The sequence below is a fragment of the Triturus cristatus genome, chromosome 11 (assembly GCF_964204655.1).
Source record: "Triturus cristatus chromosome 11, aTriCri1.1, whole genome shotgun sequence".
Classification (NCBI taxonomy): domain Eukaryota; kingdom Metazoa; phylum Chordata; class Amphibia; order Caudata; family Salamandridae; genus Triturus; species Triturus cristatus.
The window spans coordinates 994,560,582-994,579,723 of record NC_140594.1 but is presented as its reverse complement, the minus strand read 5'-3'; the positions used below and the strand labels follow the sequence as shown (position 1 = coordinate 994,579,723).

The 19,142-nt window shown below is 47.4% G+C and overlaps 1 protein-coding gene across 2 annotated transcripts in view; it reads right to left on the bottom strand.

The window, feature by feature from the left end:
• Positions 1-16,507, bottom strand: part of RNF13 (ring finger protein 13) — a 272,427-nt gene extending 255,920 nt beyond the window's left edge. For both annotated transcript variants that reach the window (XM_085635094.1, XM_085635095.1), the window contains exon 1: positions 16,373-16,507. The gene's annotated coding sequence lies outside the window, so the exon portion shown is untranslated. The remainder of the gene's footprint in view (positions 1-16,372) is intronic.
• Positions 16,508-19,142: the final 2,635 nt, after the last annotated feature.

Sequence of the window (19,142 nt, the reverse complement as noted above, 5' to 3'; positions counted from 1 at the left end):
GGAATTGTGGCTGAGGGCACATGTTGCAACCCCCCCTATACCTGCACTGTCGTCCGTGCACTGCGTGCTATGCATGATATAGTGCAAGCAACAGTGCGCCCGATGTACAAGTGGTGGTGTACTGTGGCGGCATGCGCTTAAGGATCTCTGTATGAGCCAAAGCATGTCACCGCAACACAGCCAGCCCCGCACCAACATTGTATTGTGGCGGTCGAGATGTCCTTGGCTTGGCGTTGTTCTCCCGACCGCCGCTGCGGGCTGTCGGTCCACCCGCACAGCTCTTAATCGGGCCCGCAGTCAGAAAAGGTTTGGCATGCCATGTTTTATGAAGATCTGTTCAAGGGTAAAAAAGTTAAGATGAGGAGTAAAAATAAGTGTTTTCCCCAATTTCAGCTCCCATGGTTAATTTTGCTTCCATCTAAGGGCCAGAAAGCTGAACAAAGTTACATTTAACTTGTCATGAAAATAGAGCTTTTCTGATAAAGGGCACTTTCTTTGGTTTGGTGGAAATCCGTTAAGTACTTTTTGAGTTATTAGCATTTTAAAGGTAACCAATCTGACTTTAAAGAGTTAACACTTATCAGTCATTTTAACTCACGAGTCATGACATGCAAATTTAGTCAATAAGTGTGTTTTTTTTATTTTTAAATAAAGTGAGTGTTTGGATAATGGCAGATTTTTTACCCAACCATCTTGCAACTTAGTTTCACAATGGGGAAAAAATCTACCACAGTCATGGGTGGGGCGGCAGAGGGCGAGTCAAACACCAAGACAATGGTCAGGGGGTCCCAAACTTGTAGGAAATACAAAAAAACTCCATCAATTAAGAGCACTAAAAAGTGACACGTGAGCAGTCATTTTCAGTGCTAGATTCGATTTAAACAAAAATAAAACACAAGTTAAACCAAACACTAGAATGTCTGATTGCCGTTGCTTTAAGGGCAGGAGTTAGGGCACCCACACACCACTGTGCACCACCCACTGCAGATTGAGTGTAGAGCCTGGCCACAGTCCATGTCTTACTTCCAAATCACCACTGCACATGGTTGACATACGTGCACAAAGGAGGGGGTCCAACTCCTGTGGCAGGTTGAGCTTAAGGTCTTGCCACAGGCCAACCCTGCATCCAACTTCGATGTGCACAGCCCAAAACTGAGCATAGTAAGGGCTGTACACTGAAATTTGTCAGTCATGGTTAGCAACACACTCCAAATGTTGTACAACCTGCCATGCTCAAAACACCAATTTGCCAACAGTACAGAAACATCGACATGAGAATCAGGAGAACTACAGGACGGGTTGCGCAAGTTAAGTTGTGTCTTGGGCATGTTACTTAAATAATTGACAAATATCTTTGGTTTTGCACGTTTGAGCCCGAACCATAAATCCGTTTTTAACTGTGGTATTTTAGTATCATATTCATCTATTACTGCCATTCACATTACAAATCATCTTTATCAGATGTGTTAGTCCACGTGGGTCACAGGAAGCTAACAGATGAAAACTCCAAGATTGGACTGATTTGTTGAAAAATAAAAAAAAAACATGCATAGTATTAGAGTATATAGTAACATCTGGCAATACAAGGTGTGCACTCCAGTTTCTGTGCATTGGGTATACCATGTTGTAATTACAAATCTGAAGATACTCTTAAGCCTTTCTTTTGAGAGGTAACACTGTATGTGGTAAATACTGATTCGCCAGAGAGTGACATTTAAGAAGTGAAGCACTACCCCATCCAAAATTCTGCACCTAGCAGTAGCATTGTGTGATTTTCCCAATTCTTAATTGCAAAACTGAATTTTTGTGGTTGCCTCATTATACCAGGTTTTACCTGGTAACCTCTTTGACGGGAATTAATTCCACACATACGGTATTCTTGATTCGGGCGAAAACAGGATTCCCACAGAAAGTGAAATGAGGGCCGCAGTGTTTACTATGTGGACAAGTCATCTTAACTTGAATAGTGCTTCTGCTTTCAATGGACTATAACAAGAATTGATGTTTATTAAACTTTTCAATTATTTCACTTTACTGGGCTATCGCAAGTTTTAATTTACCTGCATTTCTTTACGTCATCAACATTGGGTTGCATGCCATTCTTTTTCATAATACACACGTGAAGCAGAGCTTGATTGTGTTATGTTACTGACATTTGTTCAGCGCACATTCTGCCGTGGTATAGTGTTGAAATGCTGTTGACTGCCTAGATGTCATCCATAACATTCCAATGTTTGCACTGCAGATAGGAGAAGTCTGAAGATTCCTGTAGTTGTGTGTGTAATTGGGGTGTTATGTATGAACAATAGTGTAGCATGTGACTGGCTTAGTCTGAAGTTTATAGCTAGATTAACCTGAAAAAGTAAGATCTATAGTCTCACTGGCAATTTAAATTAGTGGGAAAATCATTAGGCAGCGTTAGTGGGATATTGCGGTCCAATAAATGATGCCAGCGGCCTTTCTAAATTAACTATGTGACTGAAGTCAGGGGCGCTAGGTGGCGCTGGACCGTCATGGCCGCGCGTAAGTGAGGCTCTCGCCAGCCGGGCGTTAAAACACCCTGCAAATCCATCCTACAGGCCAGCTACCTATACAAAACCGATGCCGACGGACAGCTGAGGGCCTCGAGTCCACACGACGCAAGTCTCGAGTCCGTAGGTGCCCTAGCGGCGCGGATATTACCCACCCTGGACGAGGCAGCGAGAGGGGCGGACCTGTGGCTCGAGGGCTCCACACAACGCGAGACCGAGGATTCTTCGGCCCTGCAGGCCGCGAGGGACTTGCGGACGGCGGCTGACGCGATCGCCGCTTTCGTGGTGACCGCGGCGGGCCTGACGTCCCCTCCGTTGCGGCGCCGGGCGGGCTCGCAGTGTGAGATGGACCCTGCTGCCCCCGGGCTGCGGATGTCGTACATGTAGAGGCCCTGCCCGCCCAGCCGGACCACACTGAAGCGGAGGCGCGCGCTCATAGACCTGTACACTGCGGAGGAACCGTGGCTGTGGACACCGCGAGCCGCATCGAGGGAGGACTGCCTGCGGAGCACCTCGACTGGCGTTTGGGACTGGCGGCGACCCGGACCCTCCGTACATCTCTCCTGGTCTGCCCTCGTTGCGGAGGTGCGGGCTCCCATACCTGCGGAGGCTGAGAGGGTGCTGTGGTAATTCGAGGCGCCCTGCGGCCTGGAAGAGACTGCCTCTCCTGAGGGTTGGCATCGACTTGAGGCTCCCGCACGCGCCTACAATATTATATTTTTTGGCGGACCAGCTCCCCTCGACCCTGCCCGGCGTCGTCATGGGTAAAACGGACGCCAAACAGGCGACTCTACAATTCAACCCCCCAAAAAAGAAGACGCGCACCCCGCCTACGGAGAGTGGCGAGGCAGGGCCCGGCGAGGAGGAGGAAGTGGACTGGAAGGCTATCCTCCTCGGACTTCAGGCGAGCCTAACGTCCATTGACACCAAAATCGACAACATGAACACACGATTGGAGGCAGTGGTACATCGGCTGGACCAACACGGAGAGCGCCTGAAAGAGGCGGAGGGACGAATATCGGAGCTAGAAGATGGCGCAGTGGCCGGAGCAACTAAGCTGACTCAGATGGACCGGTTGCTCAAGGTCATTGCCGACAAAAATGAAGATTTAGAGGCACGCTCCCGCCGAAACAACGTCCGCCTGATTGGCCTTGCGGAGTCCAGCGGTGGGGGTCGTATGGAGGATTTTATGGAGAAGCTGCTGATCGACAAATTTGGAAGGGACTCTTTCTCGCCGCAACTAGTGGTGGAGCGTGCCCACCGCTCCCTGGGGCCTCGTCCAGTTCCTGGGGCCCCACCACGTCCTGTTATCATAAAATTTCTGAACTACAGGGACCGTGACACCGTATTGCGCTTAGCTAGGGAGAAACAACCGATCCTCCACGAAAATGTCACCATCTCCTTCTACCCGGATTTTACGCAAGCAGTGCAGGATGCCCGCCGGAAATTTACCGGAGTAAAGAAGAAGCTACAGCAACGAGAAATCCCCTACTCCATGCAATATCCGGCCAAGCTCAAGGTCACACATCATGGCAAGTCCATCTTCTTTGGCACTCCGCAACAAGTTGAGGACTTTCTGAAGGAACAGTCTTCTGCGGCCCCTCGGCGACGAGGTCCTGGAACGAGATCAGGCTCCAGCTCTCCGACGACTGCTCCTGACTGATGAGTATCGCTGCTATGGTTTCTGTTTGGTCTCTCTTCTCTTCTTTTGTTTTTTCCTGGTGCCTTGACATTCCCTACTCCCCCCTTACTCTTGGGCCCACTCTTTGAGTGCCCTGTACTTTACCTATGGAACTTGGAAGGCTCAGGTCTTTTTGGGGAGGGGACACTTCCTTCGGTCACTATGGGGCTACACTGACCCTCTCGCCCGGCTGTGCGGGAGGCACGGTCTTTGCGATCTGGTGCCCTGAACATGCCATCGTATATTGTTAACAAGGTACTGGTCTGGACATTGACAATTAAACTTCGCCCTGGCACTCCCCCCCTGTCCCACCCGTACGCCTCCCCCTATGGGGTGATGGCATGGTGGGTGAAACAAAGGGATTGGGAAGGGCGGGACCGGCGCACCGGCGAGTCCCCTGTAGGGTGTACCCCACCTTTGCATCTATGTTTGTTATTAAGATTGGGAGGGGTTCTGCATTCCGGCAGGATTGGGCTGCAGTGGTGGGAGGGGGTAGGATGGGGGTTTGGTCTGTTCGACATGATTGGGATGTTGAAATAAGAGCGGGGGTGGGAGTCCTAGGGACTTTGTTGGGGTTGTTGTTGATATTCAGCATGAACGGTGCGCATATGTCTGTTGGAATAGTAATGTGCCGCCACCTCTCGACCGTTCCACTTTTGGCCCTGCTGCCAGTTACACCTCATCACTCATCAGTTATACCTCGGCTCACATGGCCCGCACCGCGTGCCCTGAGATAGGGGGGGAGGCCCTGCTCACTGCCGTCACCTGGAATGTTCGGGGCCTGGGGGATCCCAGGAAACGCAGGCAGATCTTGGGCACCCTGGACAGGCTGCATGCTCATGTTGTGTTTCTTCAGGAGACTCACATGGACCCTCGTCATAATGCCACCTTTGCTGCCCGTTGGGCTGCCCACTCTCTTCATGCACCTTACTCGTCCTATGCAAGAGGCGTCACTATCCTAGTTAAAAGGGGAGTTCCCTACGTTCCCATGGGCACCGCCACTGATCGCGAGGGTCGTTATTGCATAACATGGGGTAGGATAGGGGCCGAGACCATCACCCTCGCCTGCTCTTATGGCCCCAATTGTGATAATCCGAGCAGTTTCATTGCTCTCTGGAACAAGGTCAGGGAGGTGGGGTCCACACACCTCCTCTGGGGAGGGGATTTCAATGCTGTCCTGGACCCCACGCTGGATAGGTCGAACCCCTCACCGCACCACTACACTAACACACACAGATACCTGCGGGACATATGCGTCACCCATGAGATAGTGGATACCTGGCGGCACTTACACCCGACTTCTATGGAAGGCACACACTGGAATCATGCACATGAAACTTGGGCTAGACTAGATTACATAATGGTGGATAGGGCCTTGGCCCCCTCCTTGGTAGGGGTGCGACACTTGAGCCGCACATACTCAGATCACTCTCCGGTATTAGCCGAGTTCCGGTTACCCGACATCATGGGCAGACCTCCGACTTGGAGACTCCAACCCACCATCTTACTTGACGAACTATTTAGAACGGAATTGGGTCAAGAACTAGACGATTTCCTATCCCGCAATAGGGGAACGGTGGACCGGGTGGCCATTCTCTGGGAGGCGCTAAAGGTAACGATACGGGGCTTCTGCATTTCCAAGGGCTCTGGGGTACTACGGTCTTTAAGAGATACATTGCGCAAACTGGAAACTACACTCCACACTCTGGAACGCAGCCCTGACTACCACACCGATGCAGATGCGCAGGCAAAGTACCGCGAAACACTATCGGACTATATGTCCACTGCTGCAAGAGAGGTGAATTTCCGGGGCAAATACTTCAAGGCCCGTACGTACGGGGAAGGGGAACGACCCGGTAAATCCTTGGCGGGAGCGATCCGCCCTCCGCGAGGTTCTAATTTTGTGCTGGAACTGGAGGGGGAGGATGGGACTCCGTTACGAGACACGCGCTCGATTCTGGCGGCCTTTACCACACACTATTCGAAGCTATACTCCACTACCAGGGTGGGAGCACTCGACATTGACGACTACCTTAGGGAGCTTACACTGGGATGGCTCTCTGACCGTCACAGAGAGTTCCTGGCGGAGCCGGTAGGCCTGGAGGAGGTTAAAGACGCGATCAAACAGATGGCTCCGGGAAAGGCCCCTGGCCTGGACGGGTTGCCTATGGGCTTCTATAAGGCGTATATCGACATCCTTGCTCCGGTGCTCCGTGAGGTTTTCATGGAGGCTCATGAATCGGGCGCACTTCCTCCATCCATGCAGGAGGCGCTGATTACCTCCTTGTTGAAGCCTGGGAAGCCGCCTCACAGCTGCGACTCGTACCGCCCGCTCTCGCTCATTAATTGTGACGCAAAAATCCTGACAAAAATTCTTGCTAACCGGCTGCAGTTGCTACTGGGAGGCCTGGTGCTATCTGATCAAGCGGGGTTCGTCCCTGGAAGGGCAACCTCCAATAATCTCCGGACGCTATTCTCCATCCTGCATAATGTAGCTCCGGATTTGCCATTGGTGGCTGTTTTCTTGGACGCCACCAAGGCCTTCGACTCCCTGGAATGGGACTACCTCCATTGTATTTTGCGCAACATGGGAATGCCGCTGGGCTTCACGCGCTGGATTGATCTCCTGTATGACCGACCGGTCGCTAGGGTGGGATTGAACGGGCGCATATCGGACGCCTTTGTGGTGTCGAGGGGCACCCGACAAGGTTGCCCACTATCCCCGCTGCTGTTCGCGATAGCGATGGAGCCTCTGGCGGCCCGTCTCCGCCAACACCACCGAGACAAGGCGCTGCGCTGTCTTCAGCGAGAGGTTCTCATCTCCCTCTACGCGGATGACATCACACTCTACATACGTGATCCCGCTACCAACCTCAATCCTATCCTCCGTGAGTTTATCCGCTTTGCGGGTCTGTCTGGTGTCCATATCAATTGGGGTAAATCCACTATATTTCCACTGACTGCGGCCGCCAAGCCCTTCCCTCTGGACTACCCTCTACGGTGGGAAATGGAGGAGGTCCGTTACCTGGGCATAGTCCTCTCCCATGACCGAGAAGAGCTGATGCGGATGAACTATGGCCGCACGTTTGATTATCTCCAGGCATGCGTGTCTAGATGGATCACGCTGCCCATTTCCTTGGCGGGCCGCGCTTCCTTAATCAAGATGGTGGTTCTTCCCAAACTCCTGTACCTGTTCATGAACATCCCATATTACCCGGGGAGATCCTTTTTTCGCCTTTTGAGGTCTGAGCTCATTCGTCTGGTCTGGGGAGGGAAGAGGCCGCGTCTTCGTTGGGAGGTGTTAACTCGTCCATTCGCGCAGGGGGGGCTCGACCTTCCTGATTTTGAACTGTATTATCACAGCGCGCAGGCCCACTACGTTTATCACTGGATTCGCCCCACGCCCTTCCTGCCGCAGACGGCTGTGGAACATTGGCTGACTGCGCCTATTCCGCTAGAAGGAACGATACTTAGTACACCAGAGAGGAATACGACATACCACACCACAATCTCGAGCTCCATTCTAGCATGGCGATACATTGCGAAGGTGGCAGGCACACCGCTTATCTATTCCCCACTGCTTCCCCTAGCATACCATCCCCGGCTGCCCCTTTTACAGGAACAGCTGTTTAAAAACTTTATGGCCAAATTCCACATTACAACATGGGGGGACCTCTATCATAATGGACAATTCCGTTCCCAATCACACATGCTCACTCACTCTACACCCACTTTCATGGACACCTTCCTTTATACCAGGCTTCGGAGTGGTATTCGTGCCTTGACAGGGGACTTCCCTGGTGAGCCGCCCACGCTGGAACCCTTGCACCGCCTACTTAAGGCTACCACTCCGGCTCATGCAGTCTCTACTCTATACCACTCGCTCCGCGCTAACCTAGACCTCTCGCCTTGCAGTGCTCGTATAAAATGGGCGGAGGATCTAGGGCTCCCCGTAGATGACGACTTCTGGAGTTACTGCTGCTTACAAACAGAACAGATCTCCTCCAGTAGCAGATTTAGAGTGATTCATTACCGGTTCTTACATAGGCTCTACTGTACTCCAGCACATATGCATAGGGTGGGCCTTCGAGAGGACGATCTATGCTGGCGCTGCCACGCTCCAGGGGCGGACTTTCTCCACATGGCTTGGGGATGCCGGGAAATTGCGGACTATTGGCAGCGAGTCTTTTCAGGCGTTTCCGAAATGATAGATGTACCATTGACACCCTCTCCAGCACAGGCACTCCTGGGATATACAAAGACTATACGGAAACCAGTCCGCAGATTTGCCACTATCGCCTTTCTTATGGCGAAACGTCTGATAGCCTGTAGATGGGGACGGGGCAGAACTCCCAGGTTTAAAGATTGGATCGATGATATGGTACACTGTCAGGATACTTTACTTAGATATGCTGAACTCCTGCCTTCTGCTTCACGACCGACTGACATCTGGGGTCCCTTACAGATATACCTGCTGTCACATCCACAGACATAGCGGGCTCTCTTCCCGCTTTCCCCTTAACCTTCCTAGACACCGCTCCCGCGGTAGTGACCCGCCTTTTGCCCCTTGGCCAGGCAGCGAACTGTGACGAGAGTTGGGACGACCCCCTGGGAACTACAGATAGATGCCTATATACCACTGCTACATGTTATTGCGGGTCGACTGTTTCAATACAGATATCTTGGGGTGATGGTCCCTTGTACTGGCATGCTAATTATCTTATTTCCTATGCCGCGGCCGGCCCTTGGTGGGTTGTAGGCAGGCAGCTGTGTTTAACATTCATTCTCCTTCTTGTACTGCGCTGCCGGCCACAGGTTGGTTGTAGGCATAGGGCTGTGTACTACATGTTTATGCTGAATAAAGGTTTTGAAAAACAAAAAAAAAAAAAAAAAAAAAAAAAACTATGTGACTGAAGTCAATAAACTGCCCTTTGCCTGGTGACTGGAGAAGGTATGTGCATGTAATTCTTCATGACATGACAGAACTTTCATTCTTGGAAGACCATTATACAACACAAACAAGCTATTCACAACACCAGCAAGCAGGAAACCCTGGGAAGAACCCAATCTTTAGACAGAAAAGTGCTTTTTTATATGTACGGCAACCACAATACTATTGGAGCTCCAAATATGCCCTACTTAAATGTGTTTTTCTAGCCGAAATCTTAAGTACAGGAATAGCAGGTAGCTAGCCACACCGAGTGTGAGCCTTTTGCTATTTTTGGCAAAGTTTCTAAACCCAGATTAGAAGTGCTATCAACGCTGAGCTAAATAAAACCATGGCGAAGGCAATTTACAATTCCAGGCACAGTATTACAGCTACCTCAGTAATGTTGGATGCATGTGGAGTCCTCGTAAGCAGTTTAAAGCTATTTTTCAACTCACTTTAAGACAAGAAAAATTCATAAAAAGAAATATGCTAAATGGATTTTTTTTTTTTTTTAAATGATGCAAAATTGACAATGGGTCACCACTGAGGAAGCACTGGGGTGCGCAAGCAGGTTACCAAGCATAACCCCACACAAGCATAGATAAAGAGCAGAGCAGAAAGGTTCGCACGTGGGAGTCTCGCGTTATTTGCTCTCGGTTTCACATCCCCATTCCAGTCCCCATCCCACTTCATTCCAGTATATGAAATTGCAGTGGGTCTGGTGTCCTTTCACTCCCTCTGTAGAATTGCAGTGGGTGGGTTGTGAAAGTCCAGGCAATAAATAAAGATGCCTTTAAATTCTGCATTTCTCTTGTCACATTTGCTGCATTTCAAAGACAGGTCAATTGTCAGGCTAGGTCTTCAAACAAATTGTTGCTTTTTTAACATGGAGATTGGTGCTCACAAACTCCTCTCACTTTAAAGTCAGAGAAAGAAAAGGTAAGTGAATTATGTTACAATCTTGTTGGGGTACACAAAGTGTAAAATTAAAGGTTGCAGGATGTCCTTTTCTATAACATACAACAAAATGTAAATACCTGTAAATTAATGTTACACATTCAGCAGTCAGGGAAACAAAAATGAAGTACTTTTTTTTGTAATTCTGACATGTGATGGAAGTAAAGATTTTAATAGGATCAAAGCAAATCAATACACTTAACTTGGTGATGCACAAATGATACGTATTCGCTTAAACCAGATTTCCAGCGACCCTGAAGATGATTGTGCTCCCCAGATTTCTTTATCAATATACCCATGACGTTGCCACAACACTTTTTCAAAATGGTTAGGGCCCACATGATCACACTAACATGGGCAGGAAAGCAGCCTAGGATTCGCTGGGAAGTGCTGACACTTCCCTATGCGCATCAGGGATTTAGCGCACCAGCTCTACATCTATATTGCATGTGCGCCCAGGCACAATTTGCACATTATTGTTATCACCCTCATAATTATACACCACATCTGGCAGGAGAGACAGATGATGCCCATCTGCTCCCGCTCGATGCCCTTTTACCACATATGCGCTCAGATGTTTCTTGGTCGAAGATGAACACTATACACAGCAGAACATGGGCTTGGCAGGTGCTGGGAGCATGGACCTAAAAAAAACCTCTATGCTCCTGCACTTCCCCTGAAGTTCCATGCGGCCATTTCAAAAATTAAAAAAAAAGCTAATTTCTTTAACATTTTGAAGCTTTGGCATTAATACATCACATTAAACAATGCACTGAGAAGTACTTATTAAAAGTGACAGCTTTTACACATGTAATTAGAACCATACCTGGCCCCGGCACCTCCCTGGTGACCGTGACATGAGTGAACTAAGAGGCAAGACAGTTGCCATGTGAACATTGTATGCGATGCAGATTTGTTTAATACAGCAACATTATAGGATGTTCGATTAAACACAATAGGTTTTTGTACAACTGGTATTCTGAACTCATGCATTTGCAGGTGCTTTATTTATTCATTTATTTATTTGATTTCATTTCTATAGCTCGATGCTGCTCCCCACATGAATAACCCGGCACTAGGGATGACATGCAAAATGCAGTGATTAGTGGTAAAGTTGTATATCAAAGGAAATAATTGACTACTTTTCATATAGAAATTATTTTAGCCACTTTCAGACTTAGAGGAGCTTAGAAATCGCCATCAAATAAAGTGGAAGAGTGTTCCAATGGGAGGCTGCCAAGTGGGAAAAAGAGTGACAGAGTGACCCCCTTCCCCTTCCACAGTCCGAGCTCAATTAATTTGATTCTGCCACAAGAGTGTATGAGCTGCTAGATCGAACATTCCTAGTCAGTATACATCTCCGGACCTTGTTTCTGAGGACCAGAACACCTGTATGATAAACATACCTGATAGTATGGCAGAGCAATTAAAACATTGCCAGCTTTCTCATCGGTAGATAGTGAAGCGTGTCCAGAATGGCAGAGGCACAGTTCCTAGATGAGCTACCAAGAATCAGTCTTGCAGCAGTGTTTTGAATGCTTGGCAGCTTGGAAATCAGATAATCAGTCATTCCAACATATAGTGAGTTCCCATAATCCAGACGGTAGACTTTCAGAGCCTGCACAATGGTCTTCCTGCAGCTATGAGACACCCATTTGAAGATATTTATTTAAAGTTTCATCAAAAATGATGCCCAGGTTTCTAGCAGAATTGGCCCGTGTCGGGGGAGGGGGGAGCCCAGTGAACTGGGCCACTAGGTGTTAGTACAAACTGAGTTTCCTTTCCCAAACTAGATAACCTGCGCTTTGTCCTGATCTAACTTTAGGCAGTGTTTTTGCATCAAAGACACCTCTTATAGGCAGCCTACTAGGCTCTCCTTACAGGTGTCTGCATCCTTCCAGACTGAAATCATAGGTTGTGTCTCATCAGCATATGATATGAGGTCTAGTCTCCATCTCCTGACGTTGTTAGCCAGAGAAGCAAGGTACATATTAAAAAGTGTTGGACTCAGAGCAGAACCCTGGGGAACACCACAATGTGCAGTTGCCTAATCAGATGTTTATGGTGGCAAATAGCCTGCCTGAGTATGTCCCATCAGGAAGGAGCCAAACCATTTCAGAACATCAGAGTGTATCCCAATAGCTGACAGACGGTTTAGTAAAACAGCATGAAACACTATCAAATGCAGCAGAAAAAACGAGTAACGCGAGGGCAGTATCCTTACCCTCATCAACCGTGCATTCAATGCTATCAGTAACTGATACTAGAGTGGTTTCAGTGGGGTTACCTGTCCGACATCTACACTGCGAATCAGCTAATAACTGATTATTTTCCAAATACTTGGTAAGTCTCACATTCACCAGTTTCTCCAGAATCTTTGTCGGGAAGAAAAACAACAAAATTGGCCTAAAGTTGGCCAGATTGGTAAGATCTGCCCAGGTTTCTTCAGTAATAGAAGAAGTAGAGCTTTTTAACAGTGCCCGGGGACATTACCTTTGCTCAAGGAGCAATTCAAGATGTCAGTCAAGTGCGGGCTAAGAGTCAGTGCAAGTTGATTAACGACAAAGTGCGGACAAGGATCCATGGGGGAGCCCGACTTTATCTTGCCCATGATGTCTAGGACTTCCTGCAGAAGAACTGTCTCAAAAGCCTCCAAACTTGGCCCATCGTCCATCTGAGGACCACCTTCTCTCAAAACCTGATCTGGATCAGACTGAGGGATAACCTCTGTGTAAATCGTATTGATCTTATCACAAATAAAATTGCCAAGTCGATTGCATAGTCCAGAGGATGAAAAGGTGGACCAATTAATGGCTCCTAGGCTGGGATTACTCCTTCACAATGTGAAAATGTTCTCAAGAGAAACACTTGTTCTTATCAATCTTTAACATAAAATGGTTTCTTGGTACAAGTTTCAGGGACTTATGTTAACTGCTTTAAGCAGTTCTAAAAACTTCTTTATCCATGCTGCCTTTTGAAAGTCGCCACCTTATTTCAAGTCTCTTGCATCTCAGTTTTTCTTTTTTCAGCTGACGGGAGTACTAGTATGCTGACAAATGATTTCTACGGGATTTATTTGTAGAAATGGGGACAGTAATGTCCAACATTGACCTCAAGGCTGAGGAGAAGTTACTGGCCGACTCATTTGGAGATGAAGTGTCTGTAATCTCTATTAAATAGAAAGCCTTCTTAGAAGTCTCCTAAAGTGGGCTATCTTAAACTGAATGAGGAAGTGGTCCGAACATCCCAGGGGCTCAAGTGCCAACTCCTACAGGAGCGGTCGCTTTATGAATAGAAGATCAAGGGTATATCCTGCCACATGGGTAGGGCCCTTAACCACTTGCTTAAAGTCTACGATTTCCAGATCCATCTCTAAATTATAATTGCTGGGATTGTTTGCAGATTTCAAATGATAGTTGAAATCTCCCACCAGAAGGAAATATTCCTATTTTACAGCGTATGGGCTAGTTCCTCAAGTAACTTAGTACAGAAGGTAATCTTGGCACCGGTAGGTCTATAGAGTAGTGCCTCTCCTATAGAGGGAGTATAGGAGCCGAACGAGATGTGAAAAACAAGCATTTCTCTAGAGGTTGACAGCATCATCTCTAAAGATTTACAATTGAAGCCCTACTTGTATATCAAGGCGACCCTTCTCCCAATCTTTCCCTTCCTGTTGCACATGATGATGCTATATACCACAAGGATTACAACAGTCACATCCGGGCCTGATGCGTCGTTTAGTCAGGTTTCAGTAATGAATACCAGGTCAGGCTCACTATTATTGAGTGTGCCCCATATGTTTATTGCATGCTTAACCAGAGAGCAAGTGTTAAAATACATGCATTCAAGCACTGAAGGTGGGAACTCACAACTGCGACCACCTCCCCTCCCCCCCCCCCCCCCCCCCCCCCACAGTGGTCGCCATGTAAGATTTATTGGAGACTCTCTTCCGGAACCTGCTAATAGTAGCATGAATCATGGGCTCATGACAGCAAGACCATCTTCAGTGGCTGCATGTAAATGGTCCTTCAAAAAACCCCAGACTGCCTATGCAACAGAAGCTAGCACACTTTTGTTTAGGTCATGGGGCATGCAGCTAAGGGGCTGAATAGCTAATTTGGCAAGCTCTACCTGAATAAAAGGACATGGGGTCCTGGCATCGTCCAGGGACGGACTGGCGCAGACAGGTTTGAGTACACTGTGCCAAGGCGCAGACAGGTTTGCTTACAGTGCACCAGTGGCGCGGCGCATCTGCGCTGCGGCCTTATTTATGATGCAGACTTCCAGGACCTCCTCCTCCGAACCAGAAGAATGCTGCCCAGAGGAAAGTGGCTGCCAGCGGGTTGGATAGCGTTAGGGCAAAGTGCAGTTTGTCCAAATCTGTTTAGAATATGCTTTTATCACAAAAAAAGCAAAACAAACAGCAAAAGGTAAAATGTCCCTCGCGGGCCCCACCAGTATGAAAATCAGCCCAGTCCCTTTCATATGCGATAGTGAAGAAAGAGGAGCGATAAAATAAAATGTGTCTCAGAACACACAATATGGGTAAACAGGGAAGCTGTGAATAAACCAGGTTTAATCGTTTCAGTTAGTACAGATCAGTCAATAACTAGGTATCTTCTTTCCTTTCTACCTCAAATGTTATTGTTTTGTTTTTACCTCCTTGTGCATGAGGGCTGAGCAAGAGTGGTAGACAGCTGCAAATGAAAGCTCAGCTCGTTAAGGGCTTAGGTTGAGCCACAGCCAAGCTTTCAGCAGCACACCCACCTCCATGACTGGCATAGCAGTTTGCAGTAAGACCACATCTCCTGCTGATAGACCAGCCTTTTGAAATAGTAAATAGGGCTCCCAGTTTTATGTTTTTTTATTCATTTATTATTTTATCCCGATTTAGTTTTTAGCCATCTTATTTGGTACCTAATCCATATTTAATATGTGTTTTTCAGTAAGTACAGATCAGTCAATAACTAGGTATCTTCTTTCCTTTCTACCTCAAATGTTATTGTTTTGTTTTTACCTTCTTGTGCATGAGGGCAGAGCAAGAGTGGTAGACAGCTGCAAATGAAAGCTCAGCTCGTTAAGGGCTTAGGTTGAGCCACAGCCAAGCTTTCAGCAGCACACCCACCTCCATGACTGGCATAGCAGTTTGCAGTAAGACCACATCTCCTGCTGATAGACCAGCCTTTTGAAATAGTAAATAGGGCTCCCAGTTTTATGTTTTTTTATTCATGTATTATTTTATCCCGATTTAGTTTTTTGCCATCTTATTTGGTACCTAATCCATATTTAATATGTGTTTTGAATACAAAGAACAGAAGAGTGATAACTCGTATATTTCCACATTTACTTAACGTATAAATGTGAACTCAAACTTTGCTGCCTGTCAAGTTTCAGGACAATACACAGCCAAAATATAATAAAATATAAACCCACATGAAAAAATTACCATTATACCATACATACATGTTGAGATATGAAGTAATTTAAGCAAATATCCTTCAGCTTACTAACTTCCCATGCTGCCATTATGTACAGCTATTGGCCTGAAATTCATTAATCTCAGCATTGACAGTCACTCAAAAGAAGTCATCTGTATTTTTCCACTATAATAAAAAGAAATACAGACAGCGAATGCACAGCATCGCTCTATATGCACAAACACACAACCTCCTGCAGCAAGCCATCTCTGTCCTGAATCGTACATGTAAAACCCAAGGCCAAAAATCCAAGCATACAGCATTCTGCCCATGCACACCCAGAGGTCAAATTCCCAGCCTCCTACTACAAGTGCACGCGCCCCGCCTCCTGCCACTTGGCCAATCAGAGAGCCATCTCAGCTAAAAAAGTACACACACAGCCTCCTGCTCGGCATCCCAGATGTTCAGCATCCCAGATGTTCAGCACAGCCAAGAAATCCAAAGCCTCCTGTCCTAAAGCCAGATATAAATACCCACCGCCGAGCAGGATTACTAAATGCACATCCAGCCAACCCAAGTAAACCAAATGTACAGCTGTAGCTAGAATCCTCCAAAATGTACAGCTGTAGGTAGGAGCCTCCAATCAGTAGATTGTTTACAGCTACCCCTCAGTCATCAAGAAAACGTACTTTATGCGAAGACACTTCTGGGGGCTATTCAGCTACACACACAGCCTCATATCCTGTGCAGCAGGAAGGTCAGACTTATGTGAGAGTCTTCACGTCCGGTAGCAGAGCTTTCTACGGGAAGCACCGGAGGAGCCCCCTAGGGTACTCGGAGGCGCATGTATACTCACCTGGAGGTTGCGGACAACAGCCGCAGTGCGCACCTAAGAATGGGGCACCGGACGCTACTCGCTTCCCATCTCATTCCATCCCAAAGCACAACTCAGGGCGACAGGCAGCGACGCACAGGCACGCCCACACGAGCTCGCATTGGCGGCGTTTTAACATTGTGATACCTGATTGGTTTACCTATACTGCCAGTTACGAGGCGGCCTGTCAGACTGCGCGAGGCTTGTTTTTATTTTCTTTGCTGGGCGTGACCTGGGCTTCAGGCGAGCCCGTGACTCCTCGCGCCCCGGAGGCTGGGGTGGGACCTGTCCATCACGAAGTAGGAGGGTGGTGTCGATCCATGCCCTGCGGCAAGTTAAAGTGTGTATGGCCTGCAGTGCTCTGGACTCACCCTACCGAGGCACACTCTTCGCTTCACAGTGGAGTACTGTGAGACAGGCGCGCAACGCCCATTGGGCTCTGGCGAGACTTATTGAGAGGGCTCCAAAAAGTGCCACCGGGCCAGCCTAGAGCTGCTCTGTTGACTGGGTGTGAGTGTTTGATTGGTTCTGATGCTCCGTCCATCACCACCCCCTTTTGTACCGCTTTGTTCGCCATAAGTTGGCAGGGTATGCTCAGAGGTGAGTCCCTTGCTCACTTTGCCACTGGATTCAAGCAAGCCTGGCTGAAGACGGCTGAAATGCCAGAAACCGGTCACAGGATGCTTGTTTCCGGTCCAGGGAAGACATGGCTTGGTAGTTCTGGGCTGGACTGTTCCCATGAGGCACAGGGTCAGACTGATTTGCATATGGCCATATCTGAACTGGGGTGGTGGAGTGAGCTAAAGAATGATGATGGATTAAACCCAGATCAGTTGACTGGGGGTGAGTGTTTTATTTGCTCTAACGCGTGGGTCCCTTGCTCACTTTGCCACTGGATTCAAGATAGCCTGGCTGACGAGGGTTATGTCTTGGGATATACACGTCTTGGGATGATGTTACTGTAGGCGCTTCTCATAGCCTTAAAATGTATAAACAGGGAGCTCACACAGTCCTCGGCGGACTACCCCACCCATCTGTTAGTAGATGGCAGGCGGGTGTGGGTGCTCCCCAAGAGGTCTTGTTTTTGGTTTTTAAGATACAATTTAACTTGCCAATATATTTGCTGTATATGCTATGTATGCTATTTTGCTATGCTATTTTGTCCCTAAATTGGTGTTTTCTTATTGACCATTTCATATTTATATTACATTTGCAAAGCTGCTTTCTTTTAGGTTTTAGGTAGGTAAGTGAGTATTCGCAGTATTTCAGATCAAGTGTGTTTTGCATTCTGGGAACATTTTCCTTGATGTAACTTATGTTTTTCATAATGCATTTATAAATGTGTCTTTGAGGTTTTCTGAAGTGTCTCTCTCCAATCGAGTTCAATGCCTTCTGATTCATGCGAGGTCACTATATTTGTATTTTGTATTTGTATGCCTTTGTCTTGCAGTTTTTTGAAGTTGCACCTTCTTAATAAAACTGTTAAAACTCTCAGTATCAGTTTCCATGGCTCACAAGTCTGTTTCCTTCATTTTTAGAGCGAGCGTTCCCAGACACCCCGGCTCAAATTAAGGTGCCCCTTTTGTCCCTAACTCACTCCCCCGATCATACGGTGAAGGTTCCCTGAGCCCTGTGCTCAGCCCCCTGCCCTCTTGACCCTTAATAAATCTCCCTCCAACAGAAAACAAGCATTTGCAATGCAATAGGTCTCGCATTTACGTGAGTTTGAGCTATTCACATTGCAAATAACAATGCCTTTTATATTTGTTTTCGTTTTAAAAACATAAGTAAAAGGCATTGTCATTTACAATGCCAATAGCTTTAACTCGTGTAACTGCGAGACCTATTGCATTAAGGACTTTACAGGGGAGTGGTCAGAGGTAGACATTAAGTACCTCTTAAAGATTAGTGTGCTACCAAAGACTGCTTTGAGTTAGGTTAGACCGTGGTGGCTTGGATAGAAAAGGAGGAGGGTGCTGGGAAAACACATGCTGTGGTTGCTATGGGAAACTGATTGAAGGCTGCTGTAAGAGGACTGCACAGGCAGCGGTCAAAACTCCTGAGCCTGCATAACCTACACTGGCATTCTTCCATGGACCCATATTCTTCTTAAATAAACATTTGCAGTCTCACAATAAATCTATCATTTACACACATCAGCAGCCCTATTAGGTCTACCTGTACAGGCTCATCTCCTCCAGTAAAAAAAAAAACAGTTTGATGCATTTACTCCAGAGATGTACATGTAACCTGTAGATACACACCACCGAGGTGGGCAACACAACAACAAAACCGCTGCTGAAAGTCATTCAAACCACTAAGGAACATCAACATTTCAAGACAATCTCTTAGGACACTACTGTTGAGGAGAGCTTGTGGTTGCAGGTCAGTTTCACCTTGGGAACTGTGCCCGTCCTTTGAAGTGCTCCTCGGTTAGCATAAGGCACAGTAAATAAAACCTTATTAACCATTACAGCAACCACTAAATAAAGAAAAAAGATATCGTCACATAGCTGGCAACAAGGCTCTGTGAATTGATAGCTTGCTATGAAGAACTGTTTGTCACGTGAAACTCTAGGTTTGAATACAGAAAAAAATATAACTATTTATAACCCCATTGCCGATAAATTGAGCAAACCCGATAAGAGTAACACTGGAGGTGTGCAGCACAGCAAAGCAGCAAAATGGAGATAGTAAGTGTTACACAAAATGAATCAATGGTTACATTAGGTACTAACAAATTAGCACATTT